The sequence below is a fragment of the Denticeps clupeoides genome, chromosome 5, assembly GCF_900700375.1.
Source record: "Denticeps clupeoides chromosome 5, fDenClu1.1, whole genome shotgun sequence".
Taxonomy (NCBI): domain Eukaryota; kingdom Metazoa; phylum Chordata; class Actinopteri; order Clupeiformes; family Denticipitidae; genus Denticeps; species Denticeps clupeoides.
This window is the reverse complement of record NC_041711.1, coordinates 21,216,934-21,229,896: the sequence shown is the minus strand read 5'-3', so window position 1 is coordinate 21,229,896 and position 12,963 is coordinate 21,216,934.

Below are 12,963 nucleotides of genomic sequence, written 5' to 3'. Positions count from 1 at the left end.
ACTTTCTTTTCCAGACATACATAAAAACATGATTGGACATTGATATGTGAACATTTCCTAATAAAGAGCTGATTATTTAATGGGGTGTCCTTATTTTCTCACATGACTGTAGGTGTATGTTATGCTAAAATCCACATCACCTCTCAGGTCTTGTATGTGTGGCACTGCAGCAGAGGAAATAAAGCTGTCAGAAAATGAATTACATCATAGTTAGTTTGAAATTTAGTTAAGCAGCCAGGATTTCACATCATGTTTGCAATGGTTTATATGTGATTAATGCTCTTTCTTTATCTACTTATCTGATTGTAAAGTTATTTAAAAAGGATGAATGAAGTCATAGTTTAATTGACGTAAGTTTGAACCATGAAACACAGTCGTGGTGGCCGTACTGGATGGGAGTCTAAGCACGGATGCTGGTTTTGGCCTCTGCAGGGCTGCATGGCTCATGTGACCGAGGCCACTGGTGCTTGGTGCTGAATCATCTGTTTAAATAAAATACAAAAATTACCAGGTTTACATTTGCCTCTGTACAATGAAGAAATCAGATTAAAATATAATTAAAAAACAAAAAGGTTCATGGGATCCCGTAGATGGGATTTATCACAACCTTTTATTTCACTTTTAAGATGCCAAACAGCACAATTTTATTCCTCCACATTGGAATTAATTAACATCTTCATTCATTATTGTGCTTTCAGTGCAAAGGTAACACTTCTCTACCTTTTTTTTAATGAATGCCTCCTTCGATTCCTCCATTTATCAGCACGGATACAGTACAGGTTAAATGTTTGGACACACCAATAATAAATAAATAATAATAAAGTGAGGTGATTGTCACTTGTGATACACAGCAGCACAGCACACGGTGTACACAGTGAAATTTGTCCTCTGCATTTAACCCATCACCCTGAGTGAGCAGTGGGCAGCCATGACAGGCGCCCGGGGAGCAGTGTGTGGGTACGGTGCTTTGCTCAGTGGCACCTTGGCAGATCAAAATATCCACCTTTGCTCTGATTACTGCTTTGCACACTCTTGGCATTCTCTCGATGAGCTTCAAGAGGTCGTCACCTGAAATGCTTTTCCAACAGTCTTGAAGGAGTTCCCAGAGGTGTTTAGCACTTGTTGACCCCTTTGCCTTCACTCTGCGGTCCAGCTCAACCCAAACCATCTCGATTGGGTTCAGGTCCGGTGACTGTGGAGGCCAGGTCTTTTTGTTATGTAAATTTTTTGTTGTGTTCATTCATAATTTTGATGCCTTCAGTGAGAAGTGTAAATGGTCATGAAAATAAAGAAAACACATTGAATGAGAAGGTGTGTTCAAACCTTTGGCCTGTACTGTATGTGCATATGCATGAATTGGCACACATACACTTGTTTCATGAAATCAAACATGGAAATTCTTCTACAGTGTTTTTTTACACCCAAATCTATGCTAAATCTATTGATAAATTAGGACCAGTAGCATACTGATTGCCTGATTTTAATGAATGACCACAATTTTGCATCAGTGTATTCTTTTTGTCATCCTGAGATGGCCATACTGCATGAACACAATACCAGGGCTCTAAATTTCAAAAAGTGTTTCGAGACACACATCTCAAATGAAAATGAGTCTGTTTGCATTCACTTTCAAAGATCCTGACATGAGGTCAAATCAGGGTCTCTGTGAAGTACTTTTTTCTGTAGTTTCTATTAGTTTTAGTTTGGAGCTGTGAAAAGACTAAAAAAACCACAAGTGTTAATGAGCACATAAAGTTATTATGATGATGTAGCTGCAGGGACGGAAAGTGACACATCCTGAGTCTTGTCACTCCTGACACCCGCGGGTTCCAGCAGATTCTACAGCCATGAGGGGCGGTGCTGCCATGCTCAACCTGAGATGGCATCTGAAGATCTTTCCACCAACAAGCGCCGCAGCGCCGGGAAAAAAAAACCTCTAGCACGTCTGTTTACTCTCATTCAGATTGTTGGAGCTGCTCCTGCCTTCTGATTAGGCTGGAAGACCTCTGCAGTCAGGATCACATGAAACTAAGTACGTTCTCTCTCTCTTGTGCAGCGCCTGTGATGTCGCTGTTGTTGAACTGTTTTTGTGTCTTAACAGAGAAGTGTGTCGCTAATAGATGTGTGCCTGCACATTTTGCAGGCAAAAGGGGGGGGCGGTGATGAAATGGCTGGCTTTGATCACCATGGTGATGGTGACAGTGACTGGGTTAGAGGAATATTCCGGCAGGTCTTCAGGGATTCATTATCCTGTTTGTGAGCTGTCTTAATGAGCACGGACTGCTCTGCCCCTGCAAAAACACTCAGAACACGACGCTGCACGTGTATACATAGATACGCCTGCAAGCGCAAACACGCAGACACGCATGCACAGTCCTGGTTTTGAAGATTGTGGGATGTCAACAGACAGGAAGTTGCCTGGGTTGGTGAGGAAATATTTCCTGTTTCAATAAGATGGTATTCCTGCTGGGTTTATGCTGTTTTTTTTTTTTTTAATTAATCAAATTCCCACAGCACTGAACTGTTTACTTGTACCTATCTTTTAAACAAGCACAGAATAAAATAATATTTCTTTCTTTTACATGAGATTCAGTTGTGTCTTCGTAACTTTTAACCAAAACCGTTTAAATTGACATAAGTAGGTCTCTTTTACATGAAATATAAAACACAAACTTCGCACTTGAGGCTCAACGGTGAGACCCAAAACGTGGTGCAGTTGCTCCACTCACAGAGCAAACAAAATGGAGCAGGTACCTGAGAATTTCTCAACTTTTATTTTTAAAGTAAATCTGAATTGTTATTTATTAAGGCTCGCCTGTGCAATTTTCATGCTGATATGCCACATCTGTAAGGTGGGATGGACTATCTCGGCAAAGGAGAAGTGCTCACCAACATAGATTTAGACTTGTGAAGAATATTTGAGAGTAACGGGTCTTTTGTGTGTAGAAAATGTTTCAGATCTTTGAGTCCAGCTCATGAAAATATGGGAGCAAAAACAAAAGTGTTGCATTTATATTTTTGTTCAGTGTATATCAGCTGTACTCCACTTCTAAAAGGGAGATGCCAATAAAACATCTTCATTATTAGTGATAATACTTAAACTAAGCATCTGCTCGTCACCCCTCACTCGTGGGTTCTCGTTCTAGTTCACCATGCGATTTTAAACAATAAAATACAGGTCATAAACCTTTAGAACTCTAATAAAATACAGGCAGTGAGAAAATAAATTGCATTTCTTAACATTACAAGTTAGAAAAATAAAAATATATACATATAGATATATAGATATAGCATGTTTAACCACCTGGTAATGTTTTACACCCTCCCTGCCCAACCCCTCTTTTTAGGGCCAGTTTTTTTATAGTTGTCTTGTTTTTGAGGTGATTTAACACTCATGTGGGCATCCTTCACACCTTATCGCGCTAATGTTTTTTTATACAAAAATGCTGTTCTGGGAATCACTGCGTTTTATTGTAAAAAAATATATATATGTTTTATTAAATATATTACATTTATATTCTAAAAAATATTTTACGGAAAATGTGCTTCGTAAGTGGTGATCTGTGACCACTTTGCCATTCTGTACATTCCAGAAAAAAAAAAGAGAATTAGTACTGGATCGCAGTTTCTTCAGGTAAACTGAGTCCCGGAGCAGAGCCTCACCACATATAACACGCCGTGCATGGGAAGGAAATCCCTGCTCGTAAGAAGGAGGATTTGTCTTTCCAGTAACCCCAGCATCTTCCCGTGACCTCGCTGTAATGACGACGCATGCCTCCTACTGCTGCAACAAAGCCCACAATGCCCCAGTCTTCTTTTATTCAATCCACTCATTACCAAAGCTAACAGCATCAACAACAAGCATAAAGCAGTCGCCTTGCGCTCAGCTCGCCGTTTCGCTGGAGTGTGCCAAACCTCAGACAGTCCTAAAATTACGTCTTCACATCAAGAGCTTTTAAACAAGAATATGCTTGTATGCGGAACAACATACATTTTCCTCATTAAAGCCTTTACACAGGTAGTTACACGTGGGACCACAAATGATGGATTTTTTGGTTTCGGGATTATCAGGTACGCACTGCGCAGCATCTCATTAGTATTTCGACTTCGTGGATTCTTTACACATTTGTGTGTGCGTGTGTCTCCGTATTAAAAGCGAGGAAGATCAGAGACCAGCGGTGTAGCAGACTTCAAGTAGCACGCCATGCATACAAATACCAGTCCTTCAAACAAACCGTGAATCAAATTTCTCTGCCACCTACTCAATGTGCCCCCGAAGTTTATAGATATGCATTTAATATTTAACAGACATAATTTTGCCGAGAGCTGGCTTTCTGAAACAGGCAACGTGCGAGTAAGGGGTGAGGAATTGAAAATGAAAGCGTGCATGAGCGTGCGAGAGGGAGAAATATATCAAAAGACACACTCCAGACGTCTTGGCAGGCAAATTCCATGAGTGCTGGATGGGCCCTTAATGAAGGTATTAAGACTGTGGGAGAGAACAGTGAGCCGGGGGCAGAAGGGGGAATGTGAAGTTCTGGGGAAAAAACATTGGGGGTGATGTCTGATCTCATTTTCAAGACGCTAAGTATGATTCCATATCTCTAGTATGATCCACCCCCCCCCCCCCCCCCCCTCTTTAATGTAAAACCAGGCATAAATAAACAAGTGTGCACATTAAAATGTAGAGCCGCATGCAGGCTCCCATGATCCTCTGATGTCGACAATGCTTGGCAACAACACCCTATTTTTGGATTCTGCATTAAATGCGTTATCAGCAGCCCTGCACGTTCACCCCGGCTGAAATATGACTCCACCAACAAGGTTATTACAAGTGTTGTGAGCTGCATGCGAATATCATGAGACGACGTTCTCTATGCTGCATCTCATGTACACACACCAACATGCCGAGACACATATTTGGGGCTATCATGTTCAACCCTGGACCGCCCAGGTATGAGTCTGGATAGCAGACCAGAACAGTCATTACAATGGTTTTCCTTTATCAGAATTTCAAGTGTGCTGGGCGCCATTTTATTTTTTTATTTGATGGGCCTGGGCCACCAGCAGCATGAGCCCTCACATGTCTGACCCAATACACAGACATTAAAAAAACCAAACATACAAGCACAACACAAAAGAACACCTCTCATACATGTTAATGACATGTAGATTTATGTAAAATGGTTTGTTTTGTGAACAAATCAAAGATTGGTTTGCCATTCAGCCCTTAATGGGGGCCTAATTGCCCCATCTCCTATTAGTCATATACTATTCATGAGCAATTAGCCTATGATTCAGTCCCTACTCGAGCTTTGATCTGCGGCTCCCGCATCCTGTGGCAAGGCGAGTTCACGAGTCGCAGATGCTCGTTTGTCATTTATCGTACCGAGCGCCACAGCAATGAATCGCCTGTTGTTCCTCTCGTCTTCTTGTTAGCGTGACTTCCAAGTGCAGAGTTCCATTAGCACAAAGCTTGTATGACTAATCTTGACTGCAGGTGTCAGTGCTGGGACCAAAGCGCAATATAATAACAGCATAATGCAATGAATCTTCTAATCTCTTCTAACTTATTATTGCATTGTTGGGTATGAAATGTATGAAAAGTCTAGATTGCAAAATGAAACCTCAATATCACCAGTCCAAGGGTATGGGGATCAAACACTTATATAAAAATTAATACTAATAATGAACCGTGGACAGACAGGGGCATTCAGCAGATTATCCTGTTGGACTGTGAAGAGTACAAGGATAAACGTATACAAAAAGCAGTAGTAATTTTTTTTTCCCCTTCATCTCTTCATGTCTAAATGAAATGTTCATTTTAATGTGAACAGAGGCCTGTAGGCTACTGGTTGTGATCAAGGCCGATACTTTTTTTTTACAGTGTTAAACATGTCTTACAGTGGGCAGCCAGTCATTTCGCTGAATGTAGGCGACTTATGTGCGCGATGTGCTGCATGTTAATTTATCAAGCTGTTGCGTTCATATGCGGAATGACTTCGAAACTCGTTTCTTTTGGATTCTAGAGAGCCTAGTTGTGAAGACTCCACTTACAACCAGCTACTTAGCTTGAGATGCTCCAGGGGGATTCTCCCTCTAACTAATGAATTTAGATTAGAATGCCCATGAGTCCCTTTCTATAACAGTGTCAGCTCAGCGTATGTAAAAAAAACAAATTGCGGTTTATTTTTAATTTTCCGATCTGATTCAGACGATGTGCACAGAGACAGTTTAAATGTTTTCATCGAGTCTCGTCTGAATTTTCAGATGCATCCAGACAAGGGGTGTTGAAATGAATCATATAATCGATGCTATATGACTATTTGCTTGATGATTTTTTTGTAAAAAGTAGTAGTGACAGCTGGTAGTGACTGTGGTGGCCTGATCTGAGTACAGCGCTACTCCAGGTAGGAGTTTCAGGCTGCACAGCACGGCACTTGCCAACCTTGTTCTCTCACCGCGTTCGTTTGTTGAACTTTGCCCGCCATGACACATTTTCGAGTGACCAATAGAATCAAAGCGGCCCACTTCGAAACACAAAAATATTAACAATCCATCAGCGTCCAGAGATCTACAAACATTATGGTCTTACCGGGGGTTTAGAAAAATATGCATGTTTTTTTGCACTGAGCTCCTGGTTCTGTGTGACACCACACAGAAAGTAAACAGCTGTGTTAAATGCATTCATTTAAGCATTTTAGTGTGCTAAATATTTAAAACATAATTTAAATTATTAATATTTTATGCCAAATTTTATTATTGGTTTCATTGTAGGTGTAAGATGGGAAATTCCAGGTCAACAGCATGTTATGCTCTATATTTAATGAAGACCCCCCACTTCTATCTTTATCAAGCTGAGGCCTCCCCCAAGCAAGCAAGAGGTCACCAGGGTGCCAAAAGGCAAGCAAATGGCCTGAGGTGCCATGACCAGAAAGTCTTGTTGGGGGTGGATGACCACTGTCTTCCTGTATCTGTTTGGACAAGGCAGAAACATCAGAGGACAATCTGATTTGTCTGTAAGACCTTTTTTGGGAGTCAAATGAATAAAGGTGGTTCTCTTTCCTTCTCTACTTCTCCAGGTCCCTGCGAACTCTCAATTTTTTTTTTTTTGTTTGTTTTTTTAACATTGGTGCCATTTTTGCATACAATATTTACACGTTACTGCAATAGTAATCTACCCGCGTTAATAGATTAGAAACTGTTCATGCTTTTTTACATAGGTGTTATTTCATTTTGTGGTCATCATAAAAGCAGGTGTGAAGGGAAGGATTCTGAGAAACAATGCAAAATTTAGATGTTTGGTCTTAAGGTCTAGAGGCTTCTGGCTGCAGTCAAATATCTCCACTGCCATTCGATAGCCACACAGCAGGGAAGATAATCAGAATGGGCGAGCAGGTGGAGGGTATGGACTGTTTGAAATACAAAAGTTAGCTGATGAAAAAGACAGGTGCTCAGGTCAGACTCTGGGATACGTTTCTCTGTCAGATCTGGAGGGCTGGTGTCTCATACCAGAAGCCTTCAGCCCACTGAGGTTGAGCTTTGTTTCGCTAAAAGACAATCCTGGTCCCAGTTCAGCACACTAGGGTTTCATGAATGTCAGTCCTGGGTGTGTTGGAGCTGAAAGAGCGTCCTGGTGACTGACTGAAAGAGCAAATGTCTTGTCCTGCTTGGTAAGGAGAAGGGAGAAGAGACATGAAGCTGCGCCATTACATTCTCTGCAGTCAGAAGACGTATTTCTGAACAAAAGACATGATAGAAATTAGATGCTTTCATTCAGCTGTGGCTCCCATTACAAGTGACGCCTTTTTCACCAGTAAAGTTCATTAGAAAAAAATGGTAATATGCCATTTCACTTCTGATCACGATTTACAGGGGATGGGTTCTGTCATAAAATGTTGAACACGAGATTGGAAAGAGACTTGAGGAGAATCGAAAATAAATTCCTATTATAGGTCTGCTTAATGGAGAGGAATAATGTAGAGCTCAATAAATGAATTCCTTCCAAATGCAAGAAGGAGGTGAGTTGCTAAAAGTAAAGGATTTACAGACACACATTTGGCTTTTTATCCAGTTCTCACATTCAAGGCGTCGTCCATTTTTCTTCAAATGCTTGGATACTTATTCACTCATTGAGACATAAACCACACTGTGGCAAAAGAAGACTAGTTGCCTGTCTTAAAAGTGAGAGTCTGGAAATTATTACCAATATTTTCTAAGCTCTTTCCCATATTAACCTACAAATACTGAACAAAGAGTAATTCCCTAGTTTTGTTTCCTTGTTTCACTGCAAAGTTTTGTTCCTCGAGCCACTTAGTTATAACAGATGCCCTCACACCTGGCTGCTGCTATTCCTGAGCAAACTTTGGACTGGTGGCACCCCTATCCTGCAGCTGAATGTTTAGGAGATGGTCCTGGTGCTTGCTGGCCCCCTGAAGCCTTCTTCACAACACTTGAACATCTCTCCTTGAAGTTTTGATGATCTGATAAAAGGTTAGATTACAATGATTTCAAGCATCACCCTCCATTTAAAGCATCCATTCTGACATTCTAACTCATTCAGCATGACAGAATGATCTCCAGCGTTGTGCTTGTCCACAACCTCACTTGTTAACAAGAGGATCACTGAAATGATCTCAGCAGGTCCACCATGGGATATACTTCCCAAATGTGTGGCAACAGCATTACAGGTAACATTAATAGGCGCATTTTAAAAAGCCAATCTCCTCCACGGTTCCATCTCTGTGCAAGAGTACAATCATAGTCACAGTAAAGATAAAAATATTTTTGTTCTTCAATGACAAAAAAAACAAAAAACAGTGTCATACTGTACAGGAGAGTACAAAAGGTCTAATGGTGAGTGGTGGGTTCGACTCCAAAGGTCATGGGCCTATCTAGCAACATTCGTGTTTCATGTCACGCTTTAAATTTGACATGCAGCAGTGCCACATATGAAAGTGTGTTATTAATGCGCCACAGTTCAAATGAGGAACGCGTTCCAGGCTTCAGTGGCGCTCATCTGTTTCATCTCTCCAGCAAGTACACATCACTGAATTATATAGAAGCGCAGTTTGCTTGAGGGATTTCACACTGCCGTGTACGCATATGTGTGTGTGTTTCTGGACCATTTCTAATTTACATACATACTTGGACTGGACTGCATGTCTGAAATGTCTTTATACTGGGGGGCCAAGAAGGCCCATATGGAATACAAATGGTCCAATGGTGCCACTCTGCAGTGTTTTAAATCCTGCTATTGAAAACAGAGAGTTTCCCAGAAATAAAACATAAAAAAATAAGCCCTAAATAAAACATTAAAAAACCCTAAAAACTGCCGTTTTAAAAAGGATTTTTTTCCGGCTGCAGTGATGGTTGAGGGCAGCTGAAGTGGATGACGACCGTTTTGATTGGCCAGAAGACGAGCCTTGCGCCTCTGGGCCAGATAACGTCTGAGCTGACGAGGGCCGTGTCAGATATATGTACAGGACAACGTGTCTCTGTGTGCCTGCGTGCTATCTTAACTGCAATCGGCTCTATAGCGCGCATCTATTTCATCTTTTTTTTTTGTTGTGGAGAGCGGTAGCGTCCCAATATCTGTCTATCTATCTATCAGACCAAACCAGGGAGGGCAGGGGCACCCCATCTCTCTCTGGGAGATACCAGCGCCGCGTGGCAGCGCGTCTGAGGGCGTGTAGCATGTCAACAGGGCCGCGGCTCATCAGGACAACGCGAGATGCAACATGAGATGGCGGCTCGCTGCGCACCGCCTCGGGGCACAATCATGCATACCACCTGACTGCGGCAATCTGATTTACTTCATTTCCCGTTTCCTGGTTACTGCCCTATCAAATGAACGACAAAAGCAACGTTTACTTACACCTTTCAGGCACTGAGAGAAATGCAGATGGGTGGAAACTGCAGCCTTGACATTGTCAGCGTAAATGACTGTGGTATCTGGACGTGGCTGGTAATGAATAGAACATCGGCAGACATTTCTGCATAAGAAGCCCATTATCAGCTTGTTTAAGTCCCAGTGAAATTCTGTTCTTTCGAATTACCGGTAAAAGCAGTAGCACTGATTAAAGTAGAGATAAAAATGGACTCCTTCAGACTAATCGAGTATCTGGTGCATCAGCAAATGTCATGTCTTTTGTATTCAAACTCTTTTTATGATTTTTCTTTTCATGGAAAACAAAGACATTTACAAATTTCTTAACTTTTTGAAGTGCAATCCAGGCACTTTTCTATTTTTATATATTATATTGTATATTACATATATTTTAGTATATAATTATAATTGTATTATTGTTATTATTTATTTTTCAGTTTTTTTTACACACAGTGATCTGATTGTAAAACAGCACAATTATAATTCTTTATCACCTTCACCTCAATGACTGTGGCATAGTGAGCATAATAACTTCACCATAACTCTAAATGTCCTGGTCTGGACTGAGATGTTGTGTTTCCAGCTGTTTATGATTATAAATGTATCCTAGCTGTGTCTCGTCTTTGATTGATCATTTGTCTTTTTACTTGTAATACTGATGTCATGTCTGTGTGAGGGTCCACGTATCCTGTTTTTCTTTTTTATTAAATCCCCAAGTATGTGAGTTGTGCGTTTGCGTCCTTCTTCCCTGCCTCGCTTTCTTGACATTAAGATTAATCCTAACTGGGTGGATACATTTTTTTTGTTCTGTGTCTGTAAAACTGAGGAGAATAGAGTAAAAACTTATCTCTCTCTACACACTCTATTCAAACCACTCCAACTGGATGTGACCTGGCAGAAAGAGGCATGGCACAATAGAGGTTAAAAGGAGGAACAGTTTCTAATTTATTAACACCAGTAGATTATTATTGCATTACATGTAAATATTGTATGTAAAAAAGGTTCCAATTTTACAGAGAAAACCAAAATGAAGAGAGAGAGTAACGGGAGAGAAAGAGAGAGAAAAGCCATGAGAAAAATAGGAAAGACTCAGGTACTGATGTGTGTCCCCGACCACAAGTGAATAATCCTTTATACGTTGGACCAACAGGAAGTTGTCACAGACCAATCAGAATTAGTTGTTTCTGACGTCACGCCCCCGGTGTCTCCCATCTGGGGAAGACAAATAGAGCAGGCGGTCCCGACAACCGGCGCCTTGCACCTTTTGGCTCGAGGGAAGGCCACCAAATGCTGCAATGCCATCCGACAAAGACATGTAAAACGGAGGTGTTGAACCTCCATGCAAAACAAAAGCGCAGAAACGCCATGGCCCTGCGACATCGTGAAAAGCTTTTTTTAAATGAATAGTATGAAGAATTCGATTCTGTTTTATTGTATTCTGTTCTGCACCTCTATCTGTTTATTATTCTCTCCCCATCTTTCTCTGGCTCTCTGGGACTCTTCTGATGAGTGTCAGGACACACTTCAGTTTTGTCTTTATCGCTGTTTGTCCAGTAGACCAGCCTCACCCTCACACACAGCTGGTGCTGCACAGCGCCGTTCTTTTTTCTTCTTGTTTTTCTTTTGTCGTTTCCTCTTCATGACCCTTTACTCTGCTTTTCTCCCTTTTGTTTCTCTCCACTTTTGTACATGCTGTACCCAGCAGCCTATTCTGTGCCACCATTGCTGAAATAAATCTGCACAATAGAACGAACTTGTGGAGCAGCTCCACCTTAAATATATACTCTATTGGAAAAAAGTTTCTTCTGGCATTATTAGTGCTAATAGTATTTACACTGCAATAGTATTTAATTAGTGCTGTGGTATTTACACTGGCAGTGGTGGCCTGAATAGACCCAAAATCAAAAGGATGCGGGTTCAAATCCCGAACCGTCAAGGTGCCACTGGGGTGCCCTTGAGCAAAGCACCGTACCCACACACTGCTCCCCGGGCGCCTTTCCAGCTGCCCACTGCTCCCTCAGGGGATGGGTTAAAAACAGAGACCATATATCACTGTGTCCACTGTACTATAGCTGTACTATTGCATGTCGCGTGTGACAATTAATCACTTTCACTACTGTATATAATTTTTTTTTTACTGTATATTGTATATTACTGTACATACTTTATTTTTGCCATCATGTAAGCTACAGGAAATGTCTGATCAAGCCGCCCTCTCCCTGTTGACACTATTCTGTTCCTGTCCATCTATCTTTTACATTGGTTCATAGACGCTGGAGTCAGATCATCATCCAACTTTCATGGCTTTGGAGGCTTGGACTCAAATGCAGGTCTTACAACAGAACTGGCCTGAACTATCCATCCGTAATGGCCCAGCATAAAGTACAGGACGAACCCTCTCTTCATCCTGTATCCACATTACAGAGCTGCCCAGCTCACAAAGCGGGAGTTGGTCTGACTGGCAGAGTGCTGGCTTAGCATTTAGATGTAAGGTCAACGAATAAAACCAGGACTGTGAATCTGTAATAACTTTTGAATAACTCGTAAATGGAGCTATTTAGAATAAATTGCTTTTTGAGATATGTGTGTATGCTATTTTTGTTTTTGTTCCTCCTCTATTAGCAGATTTCTGGCCAAGTGGAACTATTTTCTCATTGGGAAATCTCTCAGAGAAGAAGAATCCAAGCTCTTAAGCTCCCATTTTATTGAATTAAAGGCTTATGTGCACAATGCAAGGATGTCAATTATTCCTGTTTCAATGGTGGTGTGTTCATTCCACTTTTCAATGAAGGTAGATTGTTATTTAAAATGTCTGCTTTTGGGGGCAGGAGGGTCAATCAGGTAGCATTGGGGGTCTGTGACACATGTCAAATAAAATACCTGGTGGGGGTTGAGGGATCATAGGACTGTGGGGGCATGTGAACGTGTGTGTGTGTGTGTGTATGTCTGTGAATGAGAGAAGAGGATTACTGCAGCTCAGTTTGTTGCTTTTACCCAACTACGCCACAGCAAGAATGTGACAGTTTTCATCTTCCTGCTGAGTAAGGGCCTGTAGTCTGATCAGAGGTCAGCTA